This window comes from Mytilus galloprovincialis, chromosome 11 (assembly GCF_965363235.1).
Source record: "Mytilus galloprovincialis chromosome 11, xbMytGall1.hap1.1, whole genome shotgun sequence".
NCBI classification, from domain to species: Eukaryota; Metazoa; Mollusca; class Bivalvia; order Mytilida; family Mytilidae; genus Mytilus; species Mytilus galloprovincialis.
The window spans coordinates 84,721,175-84,734,927 of NC_134848.1; the positions used below are offsets into that span (position 1 = coordinate 84,721,175).

The window sequence follows — 13,753 nt, forward strand, 5'->3', positions numbered from 1 at the left end:
TCTGTATATTTTCATTATCTGAATATTTTGATTATCTGTATATTCTCATCATCTGTAATCTATCATTTTAATCTATATTTCGGTAACAGTTAATTATACCCCCGCTTTGAAAAAAAAGGTGGTATACTGTTTTACCTCTTTCTGTCCTTCCGTCAGTCTGTCGGTCCATCAGTCCATCAGACCGCCAGTCCGTCAGTCTGTCAGTCAGTTCGTCCGTCCCATGAATATTTTTCGTCACATTTTTCTCAGGAACTACACTACCAGGATTTCTGAAATTTGGTTTCAGGCTTGATATAAGTCAGCTATACTGTGTGGTGCGTTTTCAGATTTATCACTCAACAACTTCCTGTTTACCGAACACTTGCATATTTTTACACTATTAAAAGTATCCACTTGCGGCGGGGGTATCATCAGTGAGCATTAGCTCGCAGTTTCACTTGTTTTTATCAGATTTAAATTTCACTTCATGTTTTCTTGAAGTTTTTGGTATGTATGATATGGGATATGTTCCATATGTCGTAACTACAATCCCGTTCCCTTATCTCACGAATGTGACCTACCGAATTAAACTTTTTACCTTTATTTGTGACATTTTTACCGATTGTGTCTGTTAGTTTTGTTCACGCATCATTATCAATATTATTGAGTTTGACGCGACTGTCGTGCAAGTGAGAAGTTTGGCGCTGTAAAACCAGGTTCAATCCACCATTTTCTACATTTGAAAATGCCTGTACCAAGTCAGGAATATGACAGTTGTTGTCCATTCGTTTGATGAGTTTTATCATTTGATTTTGTCTCATTAGGTATTTCCGGTTTTGAATTTTCCTGAAAAATATCAGATTGGAGCGACTTAAAACGAACATAAATGGACGTGACACTGTTAAAGAGGGAATGCCACGAAACATCAAGCTTGGGCCTGAAACTTGAAAAAAAATTTCCCTTGTTTTTCTATTCTAAATTTACCATCTTATTTGTACTAATCAGTTTTTTGGCATTTGAATAATTTAAAGTCACATTTATTAATGATTTCAGAAGTTTCCATGGAAACGGCTTATAATACCAAAATAAACTCATTTTCTATGATTTTCATGTATATTTTATTTGCATTTTCTACTACTGAACACATTTCAATTTATAAGTAGAGTAATGTAATATAAACAAAGTTTCTAAACTAACATACTTTAGAAAAAATAGTTTTGGTTATTGGGTTGCTATGGTAACCAATATTTGAGACATTTTTGAAAATAACAAAATTCTAAAATAGCCCTCTAACATAAAATTGAATATTTCAACTCTGCAACAAAATAGGCAAAAAATGTATGTTGCATACAATTGACCAAGAGTATCTTTATCAAAATAAAAAATAAAAAAGAGAAGCCTTTTTATAAAAATATTGGGAAAATCGTGTTAAAAAATCTCATTTTTGCTTAATTTTCATTTTTGCAAATTTTGAATGCTTAAGCTAAATTCATTTGCAGAATGATCTTTTTATAGGATTAGTTGTAATAGAAAGAAAATAACTTGCATAAAAAAGACAATATAGCTGAAAAAGTCCTTAGCAACCAGTTTTACACCATAGCAACTCCCCCCCCCTTTTTCAATAAAAATGCAAACATTTTTTTGTTGTTGCATTCAAACTTTTTACAAAAAAAGAAACATGATAAATGATTTAATTGAAAAAGAATTTCTCCCTAGCAACCATCTATACAGTTGTATGCCTTAGCAACAAACTCAGTTCCATAACAACTATATTAAAAATAATGTTTTTGTCTTTGAAGAAAATGGTAATGTATTGCAAAAAACATAACACATTTGCCTAAGATCTACATTAAAACATAGCAACCTGTTTTTTGTATACAACATTAAAAATTGTGTCCATAACAGTGGTTACATAAGATTTAAGCTGCTTCAGATCAAAATCTAGACATCTGTTAACCTTTCCTACATTTTCCATGCACATTCAAGAACTTTATGACTTAAAATAAGAACCACATAAAAAGCCAAAACTCGTCTTTTTATCTGTATTTGAAAGTTTTAAATTCAATCAAAATCTTATACATGTCCATTTTTTTTAACTGCACTTGCATATGTTGGAGTTTTATCAACAAATGTGTATAGAGCATAACACTGAGAAGAAATAGTCAGAAACTTTCGAATGCATTAGCGTCTGTAATCAAAATATTTTTTCTATTCTACAGACAACAGTTATCTTACATTAATGAACATTTTTGAATTTCCTATATTTTTTATAGTAAAATTATAAAGGATACAAGAAAACTACAAGATTGTTTTACATTGTCTTATCGGGGCCTTTTATAGCTGACTATGCGGTATGGGCTTTGCTCATTGTTGAAGGCCGTACGGTGACCTAAAGTTGCTAAAATTTGAGTCATTTTGGTCTTTTGTGGATAGTTGTCTCATTGGCAATCATACCACATCTTCTTTTTTTATATACACATCATATACAATGTATGTGTGTGCATTAATAAAGGTGTATAATTTTTCATGAATGAAATCTTGAAGCTCTTTATTTAAGTGAATAATAAAGTCAAGAGGGGCTATTGCTCCAGCCTCCACCAGCAAGCATCAATCTAGACAATGTCATTTATTTTGATGAGATTAAGTCAAAGCAAACTTGATTTATCATTCAACTTTTAGACAGATGAACAGAACTACAGTATATATGTATCTTTTGATGTATATATATAGTATTTGCCTAAAATCTTGAATAACTTCTTAATCTGAAAAATATATGTATCAATATACTATTAATTCATATTTATTGTCAGGCTTCTGGCATCAATTATATTGTTTTCATACTCTTCAGCAACAAAGTCTTCACTTTCATAACTGTTTTGTGCTGATTTTCTTTTTTCTAGTGATAGTCTGCTGAAAAAGCTCGAAATCTGTGATGGAGTCAGGAATAAATCTTGAGAAAACCTTCTCTTCCCATTTTTTTTTACTGTTCTCATCATAACTGATACCTCCTCGGGGTCATACTTATGTCCTGTCATTTCCCCCTTTTGGAACATTTCTTTCAAAAACCCAATCTGTTCACTGGAAAATCTCTTAACAGAACGTTTGTTTTTTAAGGCCCATCCTCTAACTAAGGTAGAACATTCAGCTGAAGGATTAACTGAGCTTCTTACAAGCATAGATTGCTTGGTATCTATTTGCCTAACATACTCGACCTTAGATTTGTCTGACAGGGATTTCAGTTCTGTCTTGCATTGATGGTCACCTTTATCAAGATGGTTACTCAAATTTCCATATCTCATGAAAGTGAGGAGGCAATGCGGTTCCGGACAGGTGAAGATGAAAGAGCTATTGTCTGCAATTTGAGTATTGGTATCATTGTTGTTGCTCAATCTGTTGGATACAGCAGGATTTATATCTTCAGTACATGCAGTAGCAGCTATTGGTTTAGGAACCTTTACAACGTCATCTGTAGAATTTGATTTCAGAATTGTAACAGATGGGAAATTGTCATAGATATGAGCAGATGTGTTTAGGATCTTTACTCCTTTTCCAATCTGGTATTGCTTAAAAGCCAATACATAATCAGCATGATATTGAACATTGTTTAAAGTTGTAATATCTTTAATTTTCACTGCCTTTTTTACAATAATTCCACATGGTGGTGTTGCTGTAACAACTTGAACATTCTTAATGTTAGATTTGATGACAGCACTCAAAAATTCATTTGAAGTAGTGACATTATTCCCTTCATTTACATAATTTCTAATGGACCCTTTGATATGTGCAGCTCTCCTATCACATATACTTTTTCCACCTTGTGGGTCAGCGAAATCCACTTGTACAACCTTTAAAGCACTCACTTCATTCAGAAGAGGAATACAAAAAATTGCCTCCACACTATGAAAGCAACCAGCATTGTCTAATCTTATAAATGCTTTGGTCAAATTTTGGTTTTTCTCTTTTAATTTTAACACGGAATCTTTCAAAACTGCATTGGATGTTACAGCATCCTGACTGGCATTGTCAAATATATGGACAATAGTGTGACTGTGCAAAACACTATTAATTATGTATGTGCCAACTGTTATGTGCCAATTCATTCCTCTTTTGGCAAACCACTTTGATTGTGATTCCCTGTACATCATGGGAAGAAGCTTCATTGCCCAATCCCTCTCTATAAGTACTTCCCCATCTGATAAATTCTCTATAACATGACTTCGAGCTCTATCTTGATTAACTGATCTCAGTAAGTGCTTTTTCCATTCTTCCAACGCCTTTACACTCTGAAAAAAAAATTTACATATACAGTCATTTGAATATAAGATCATTGCTAGAAAATATAAACATTAGTTCTGCTTGTTCACATTTCGAAATCGTGCAGAAAAATATTGCTAACGAAGAATACTACTTTCTCTAAAGGTAATATTATACAAGATAAATATTTAAAACAATTAAATTAAGATCTGCTCTCAAAAAATTATACCACCTGGTTGCTCATTATTATAAAAATATTACAAATTATTTCTGACATTTGGTTTTGGGTGGAATTATGTTGTTTTCATTATTTTTATTTTTTGTGTTAGATGTTGATAGCTGTTATCCTCTGATTTTCTGAGTATTTGTTTATGAAATGAATAGATGTTTGTGACATCAGATAATAATTTAATTTTGGATGTAACACGTCTTCTGATTGGTTGATGTTATTTTGTTATGAGCCCATAGACATAATTTAGTCTTGTGACCATGACATCATCAACGTTTTTTCATGGTTTTCTACGGTTTAAAATGGAATTAAGAATTAAATTATAAGAAATGACTAATTTTTTTTCTGTCTATTCGAAATGACATAAAAAAAACTGTGGTGTACACTGTTAAATAACCCGCTACGCTCGTTATTCAGTGTGCACCAAATTTTTTATGTTATTTCTTCATAGACAGAAAAAATACTACAGTTATTCCTTTAATAAACCTAAGCTTTATGAGGCAAAAGTGGGGGAAATTAAGAGATATAATGGTATTGAATTAAATGTTTTGAGGACGTTCCAGTAGTTTTACTGTCCCTAATTTAGTAGCAGAGACATGTAGGTACACAGATATTTTCTAATGCAAACCAAATACATAATTCAATTTCAATCATTATTTCAGTGTAAAAGTTTCATTAAAGAAAGTCAGCTATTTTAGTTACAGTAACAAGAAGATAGAAATTTTACATTTACTATTATCCAATCAGAATCATCTATACCAATAATTGCATTAGAATATCCATAAGACACCAACCGATGTCAGATATAAGATTTATTTGACAATGGATAATTGTCTGATTTCTGATTTATTCCCCAAACAGAGAAATGTAAAATACTTATTGCATCCTTGGATCAAATAAAATAGTATATGTAGTTTCAGTTACTTATATATATATATATATATATAAAAAAATGTGTTAGCTGATAAAAATATGAAATAATAATTCAAAAACATTTACCTGCTCCTACAGAAATGAGAATTCCAAACTGTTCAAGAATATCTCTTGACTGCTGAACTGTAACAGTTGCTTTCTCGATTTTTCTCTTTCCATTACAAGTTTGAAGTGGGGGTTTCAGCATACACAGCTTTGATGCCTTCCATCCTTTCCCCAAACAGTAGCGGTGGTTTGGACAAATTGTGAAGTGGTCAGTCTCATGTTCAAAAAGTCCAGCACGAAATTTAATAAGTTCATGTTCATTACACACTGAAGATGGGTTGATTCTGTTTTGTGAAAGATGTGCGTCAATGTTGTCAAGACAATAATTGAATGAATATATCTGAGATGATGGTTTGATGTTAAAGTTAGTGTTACAAGTAATCCTTGAATACTGGGAAAAAGAGCACTCCATCTATAACATCATGAAAACACTAAAACCACATCAGAAGATACTGCATATGATATCATTGATTTGTTGACAAGTGTCTTCTGCTTATGTTGACATGTATTATCTTTTGTGCACTTACTATTAAAGAGCTCATTCAAGGGAGATAATTCTATGGCACAATTTTGAAGAAAAGTTGAGAAAGTTCATGCAGAGAATCACTGTCACTGTGACCTCTGCCCAAAGGCTTCTCAATATTTCTTTTGATTTATATTGTTTAGGTTTGGCAATTTCTGGATATATTCCATTTGATCAATTATGTTGTTGCAGATTTAAGAAAAAAAGCATTGAAATTGGGGAAAATTGAGATAAAAAAAAATGTTATTATAGCCTTTGAAACTGATAGTCAATAAAATAAATATGGGAAAGATAGTGAAAATTAATGAAATTGAGGCAAACAGTGGTATATCTATTGATTTTTTCATACTTTTCATTATGCAACATCTGAAATTTGAGAAAATTTCACATTTCACCAAATTTCAACCCCCCTTTTTTCCCCTATTGGTTACCATGGGAATGGAGCACAATATTGTAAAAAAATTGGTCTGATATATTAGCATTGTATTACTGAACCCACAACTGGAGTAAAAAATGTTTTTTCAAAAAATGTAGTTTCAATTAATTTTAGGGATGAAGCTTGATGGTTCGTGGCATTCCCTCTTAACATATAAACATAAACAAATACTACAGATGTTTTAAAGCATGCTACTGTGAGGATTGAACACGGTTCTGTCAATATTAAACACGGTTCTGTCAATATTAAACACGGTTCTGTGAGGATTAAACACGGTTATGTCAATATTAACACGGTTCTGTGAATATTAAACACGGTTCTGTCAATATTAAACACGGTTCTGTCAATATTAAACACGGTTCTGTCAATATTAAACACGGTTCTGTCAATATTAAACACGGCTCTGTAAATATTAAACACGGTTCTGTCAATATTAAACACGGTTCTGTCAATTTTAAACACGGTTCTGTCAATATAAAACACGGTTCTGTCAATATTAAACACGGTTCTGTCAATATTAAACACGGTTCTGTCAATATTAAACACGGTTCTGTGAGGATTAAACACGGTTCTGTCAATATTAAACACGGTTCTGTCAATATTGAACACGGTTCTGTCAATATTAAACACGGTTCTATGAGGATTAAACACGGTTCTGTCAATATTAAACACGGTTCTGTCAATATTAAACACGGTTCTGTCAATATTAAACACGGTACTGTCAATATTAAACACGGTTCTGTCAATATTAAACACGGTTCTGTGAATATTAAACACGGCTCTGTGAATATTAAACACGGTTCTGTCAATATTAAACACGGTTCTGTCAATATTAAACACGGTTCTGTCAATATAAAATACGGTTCTGTCAATATTAAACACGGTTCTGTCAATATTAAACACGGTTCTGTCAATATTGAACACGGTTCTGTCAATATTAAACACATAGACATTAAGGTGCAGGTTTTGTATTAGAAGTACAATATAAAAAAGAAGTGAAATGAATAGATGACATCACTGGAGAGAGCAACAGAAGGACGTATCAAGGTTGTTAAAGCCAATTACTGTTAAACACGCTATTGTTATGATTAAATAATTAGCCACTGAGGTGAAGACTGTGTGGCAGAACAAAAATAGAACAACGACGTGTAATTCCACGCTGACATTAATTGGGAGAAAATAGTGTTTAATGCTATTGCAGTTTTCCATTTTTATATAATAGGGTTAAAACTTTCATTAAAATGAATATCTTCATATAATTGGTAATTCAAAATAACATAAATGTTATCGGAGTAGAACGCAAACTACCAGCAATCACAGTAAAAATAAAACACAGCCATTATTGCCATGCATTTGCAATTTTTCCATATATTTTTCAATTTTATTCAATGCCGATCATTACATGTATGACGACCAGTAGACGTCAATAATGACTTAATTAGATTGAGTTAAAACGTATACAAATATGACATTGTGTCTGTTCAATCAATGTAGAATAAGATTATCAATGAGACTATATATATCACAAGAGACAAAGGTAAGAGGGTATCAAAAGTAAAATCACAAAAATACTGAACTCTGAGGAAAATTGAAAACGGAAAGTTTCTAATCAAATGGCAAAATATAAAAAGCTAAAAAAAAAAACAACTGGCACATTCTTGACTAGTACAAGCATTTTCTTATGTAGCCTGGTTTTATAGCTCGCTTAACCTCTCACTTGTGTGTCAGTTGCATATATAAACAACTATATGGCAATGTTTGGCCCACAAAAATGAGAAAACACATACCATAGAGCAAAGTATAAAACGACCATGTATGACGAAACCTTCAATTAAATTGAGAATTTATTAAGACAACAATCCAGAGGAAGAGCAGATAACAGCCGAAGGCCGTCAATGGGTCAATTTGGTACGGTAGTACAATGACGTCAATTTTTCATGTTAAATCATGTATTCCACATTAAAACCTACAATATTTAGAACGAAATGTACTTCAGTGTTTGTTTTTCTTGTATCATGAATATCGTTCAACGAAACCAGAACTTAAATTGAAATAGAGCGATATTTATCAGTCTGACTACTTGACATAATTTGATGCTAAATGGTTGAGATCCAGGAGCTTGTGAGTATCCCAAATGAACCCTCTACCAGCCAAACTGTCATTACGCACCCGTTCATAATAGTATGGCCTACAAGGACTATTGAAATGTTAAGTAACGCCTTTTATCCTAGAATGTGGAATTTCTTGTTATTGACCTACTGCTGCTAAGATCCTTCCAATCATTTCAATGGAGAGAATTCGGCATAACAAAATGTCAAACCCGGACACTTTAATCATAATATATCCATGATCCAAGTCGAAAACCGTTACATTGATGTTTTTCAATATTTAATATGTTTTAACCCAAAAAAGGCCAAATTGTTTTCGCATCGCTCCTCTAGGCGACAGATTCCATTCTACACCCCTCTTTCAAACATCATAGAAACATACTTTTAAGAATTGAAATAGTTAGCCTCAAAACATTTTCCGCCATTATCATCTAATGAAAGTTATCATTCAGAGTCGATCTAAACATGGGATTATGGGTAACATGTGATTATGGGTACAGTAGTGCAGCTGGGAAAGCAACAAAATTTCATAAATTGAAACCTTGAAAAAAACATCACGACACTTAATATGAAAATCATGACATATTCATAGTTTTCTCAGTAATAACAATATTATACAATATAGATAAGAAGATGAGGTATTTGTGCCGATTATTAAGACAACTCTCCATCTAAGTACAAATTTTGATATTATTTCAGTTTTAATTTAAATCAATACGATAATATAGTTGCCCATATCAAGTACATTGTTCTTTTTGTGCAATGGTACAACTTTTGCCTCTTTTAAGTTGTCTGGAAAAGTCACTGTGGCTGATTGTATAGTCTTGTTTATCAATTCAGTTATTGGTTTTGGGATAACTGGTTGTGCTAGTTTTAGGACTTTAACTGATATGCCATCTATTCCTGTTGGTTTTTTTATGTTTAATTTTTTAAGTTATTTATCTACAAATTCTTGTGAGATGGTGTGTGGCAGTTTTGGTTTCGTGTATTTTTGTAACACTTGGATGGTTATTATTAGCAGGTGTGTTGTTGCCAATATCTTTAGCCACATTTATAAACATTGAAGTGTTCTGCTACTTTCTTTTGGTCACTTATTATGGTTTCTTCATCACATAGAAAGATATTTTTTGTGAAGTTGCTACCTTTGTTTGTAATGAAAGGTATAATAGTAGGACAGAAATCGGATGTTTTGGTCCACGTATGCAGCGTTCGTAAAAGTATGTTTTAAAGGATTTTTTCTTTATTTTATTGACTAGATTTTTCTGTTGTCTATAGAGTTCCCAGTTATTACCTGATTTTGTTTGTTGTACCTATTGTACAGTTGTCTTTTTTGAACACTGCTTTTCGTAGCTCCTAGTTCATACATTGTGCTGGTTGTTTACATTGTTTTCTTTTTTCAAGGGAGCATGTTGGTCTAAAACATTTACCACAGCCTTTTCAAAATCTGAATATGTCTGATTTATATCATCTTGGTCTATTTTTCAAGAAAATTCAATTCATAAAAAATCAATTTAAAGCTTTAAAATATGCAGGAGCCACATCAGCATGAGTTTCAAGTTGGTATTCTTTTCAACATCATATTTGAATTTAGCGATACACATTAAATTGTCATCACAGGAGACTTTAATGTCACATTATTAGCCTCTAGATCCTACTAAAAGCATGATGCACAATCTAAGAAATTTATTCTAGATCTCCGACTAAAACCTACTATAGGAAAATCGTCTACGTTTTCCCATCACAAAAGTAACTCGTAGTCTCAAATAGACTACATACATCTTATCAACCTCATGTGGAAACTTAGATCAATATAAAATACATGAAATGAATCCAGTGAACACACCCAGCCACACTTGTGTCAGTGCAAATTTAAAAATCAATTTTCAAAGGGAACATACCATCTCCCCAAAAAACTTAACTAGAGGCTCTTAAGAGCCTGTGTCGCTCACCTTGGTCTATGTGCATATTAAACAAAGGACACAGATGGATTCATGAGTGATGACAAACTTGTGCTTTGGTGATGGTGATGTGTTTGTAGATCTTACTTTACTGAACAGTCTTGCTACTTACAATTTTCTCTATCTGTAATGAACTTTGCCCTTTAGTTACAGAGGAAAATATTTTGTAAAACCTTACCAAGATTTACCAAATTAGTGTTTAAAATTTGGGCCAGGTGAGCTAACAAAAAAGCAGATGCCACTGCTGTTCCAGCAAAAATGATAAAATTACAAGGGCCTCAGTTGAAGGCTTCTCAAAGCAACTAAACTAACATAAGGAATGGGTCGATAAAGGAAAACCAAATGATATTTCCAAAACATCACTCATAAAACAGATGAGAAAAGAAAACTATGAAAACCGACAAAAAAAAATATATTCAAATATTATAAACAACCTGTCAATGATTTTTTTTTACCAACTGATATCGATCAATAGAAATAAATGCCAATCCAAAACCTCAACAACCTCGATAATAAAAGGACCCAATTGTGATGTGATGATCTGAAAAACAAGCTTTATACATTTTTCGCAATATATGGAAGACCTATTTGTACCAAAATATAACAGTTACGAGAATACATATTGAGAAAATGTCTGAAAAGTCTATTTTGTTTGGCAAGAAAAAAAAAACAAAAAAATCTTTAGACCCGGTTTTTAAATAGGACAAATTAAAGAGCACACATTGAGGATATAGGAACTGTTGTCTGTAATTCAAACAATTGTTAAATGTGGTAACAATAGCAATTTTAAAAATTGTTAAAAATATCCAGTTCTTTCCTGTTACCAAAGTGTATCAATTTTAAAAAGTTTCTAGTAGGAATAAGGAATACGTTTTAGATACTATTTGTGGTTTACTAGTATATCCTGCAATCTTTTGTCAAATGCCAATTATTTATTTTAGCATTGGAAATACAAAAGGTTAAGAAATATACTAAAATATAGCCGGATATGTCGGTAACATGAAATAATCTTAAGTAACAGGACAACGGTAACACTGAGGACAGAATTGGTAACAGGAAGGATTATTTTTCTCCAAAAATTGCTTTATTTCATAGTTTAAGAACAATAAATCATTTCAGATTGGTCACAATTGGAGGATAACAGCATACAATGTCATTTATCCTTTCTGTATCTGCAAGTTGAAAAATCTGCCTAGGTAATAAAAAATTATAAACTTAAATTCTTTTAGGGCCTCTAGGTAGACTAGCGAAATCTAATTGAAATAAAGTCATTAATAACTTACTTACTTATTTCTGTTACAATCTACTATACTACAATTGATCAATGTTCTCTGCTGTTACCAAAAGTGAACAAACTATGTTTTCATTCAATACTCTTTATTTTATGTTGAGATTTATCTAATATGATAATGATAACGTCTAATAATTTAATTTTGGATGTAACGCGTCTTCTGATTGGCTGACGTTATTTAGTTAAGTCATGTGACCGTGACGTCATCAACGTTTTTTCATGGTTTTCTACGGTTTAAAATGGAATTTAGAATTAAATTAGAAGAAATGACTGAAATATTTTTTCTGTCTATTCGACATAACAAAAAAAATGTGGTGCACACTGTTAAATAACCCGCTACGCGCGTCATTCAGTGTGCACCAAATTGTGTAGGTTATTTCGTCATAGACAGAAAAAATATTACAATAATTCCTTAATTAAATGATATGGTTGGCATATAGTAGATTACCTTTTTGATCCATCAGTGAAATTGTCCTTAACATCCTTCCTATTACTGATTATGGTTATGCTGTTACTGATTATGGTTATGCTGTTACTGATTATGGTTATGCTGTCACTGATTATGGTTATGCTGTTACTTTTTATCAAGTGACATGACAGAACGTAACAGAAAGGAGTTACGCAGTAATTTTTGTTCTTTTATTTGTATTGTGTAGAAGTTTACGTCCATCTACATATTAATTTAATAAGATACTATAAAAACACATTTACTGATATAGTGCTGACAATGAAATATTCTTAGAAGGTATACAAAAAGGCTGTAACAGGAGAGAACAACAAAATTATTTTTCTCTAAATTCTGATCTTTGCCGGGGAGTTCAGATTTTTCAAATTGGCTGTCATTCTCCTATATATATGGAGTCATACATTCAGGAAATGATGCTTTTCTAATTGCATTTCATGAAAAAGTCTTGGACTTTCAAACGGGTCCACATGCAGGTGACAAAAACACGAGTGGTAACAGGAAGGAAATTACCCCTTGGGACAAAATTTAAAGGACCCATAAAAATGCAAAATTTTATCACATGCTATAATTACTTATAACAAAATCAGACCAGTAAGGAACACGTTTTTTTATATAATTTAATATATTTGTGAAAATTGGAAGCTTGTTTACTTAATTTCGATATCCTTTGAATGCCGGATTTAGTTTTTAGAAAACAACAGCGGACAGCATGAATTTTTGAGGGTTGAACATTTGAATTGTAAAATTTTATCAGAAGAAATATAAGAAAGATTGTTTATTTGGTAATAGTTGGTGCATTATATATTCTAGTTAATACTGATCAATACTTAAAATTTTCCAAAAAAATGCCCGAATAAAAAAAATTGCTTGTGAAAGATGGAAGTTCATCATGGAAATTAGATCTTTTCAGATATTGTCTCATTTATAGAAACAAACATAGTTAAATTTCTTTTATTCCAATCTTTAATTATTTTTTCAGATTTTTCGTATTGTCGTTGCAAGTTTAATTTTTTACACTCATTTTTATTAAGTCCAAAGTATATTCCCAAAACTTTTATAGGTTTTTGTGTAAAATTAATGTTTTCAACTTTATCTTTGCAGGACTTTAAATTGCCGAGCCATATTCCTTCTGTTTTATTTCGGTTAAGCTTTAGGCCTGAAAGTGATCCAAAAATTTCTATCATATTCAGAGTTAATGACACTTCTTGTTTTGAATTTAAAAATAAAGTGGTGTCGTCTGCAAGCTGGCTTAATTTTAAGGTATGGGTTTTATTATCTAGTTTAATTTGAAAACCTTTAAAACTTTTATTTTGTCTTAATCTACTAGCTAAAATTTCAACAGCAATTACGAAAATTATAGAACTCGCGGGACACCCTTGACGGATTCCGCGCTCAATGTTGAAGGGTCTTGAAATCCAGTCATTATTTAATATGCAACCCTTTATATCTGTGTATAAAGTATTTATCCACCTCAAAAGAGATTCCTGGAAACCAAATTTCTTTAAAGAACAATACATAAATTCCCATTCTA

The 13,753-nt window shown here is 31.8% G+C and overlaps 1 protein-coding gene across 1 annotated transcript in view; it reads left to right on the forward strand.

Moving 5' to 3' along the window:
* The window catches only part of LOC143052947 (uncharacterized), a 605,057-nt gene that overhangs the window by 83,128 nt on the left and 508,176 nt on the right, over positions 1-13,753 (forward strand). The window lies entirely within an intron of this gene.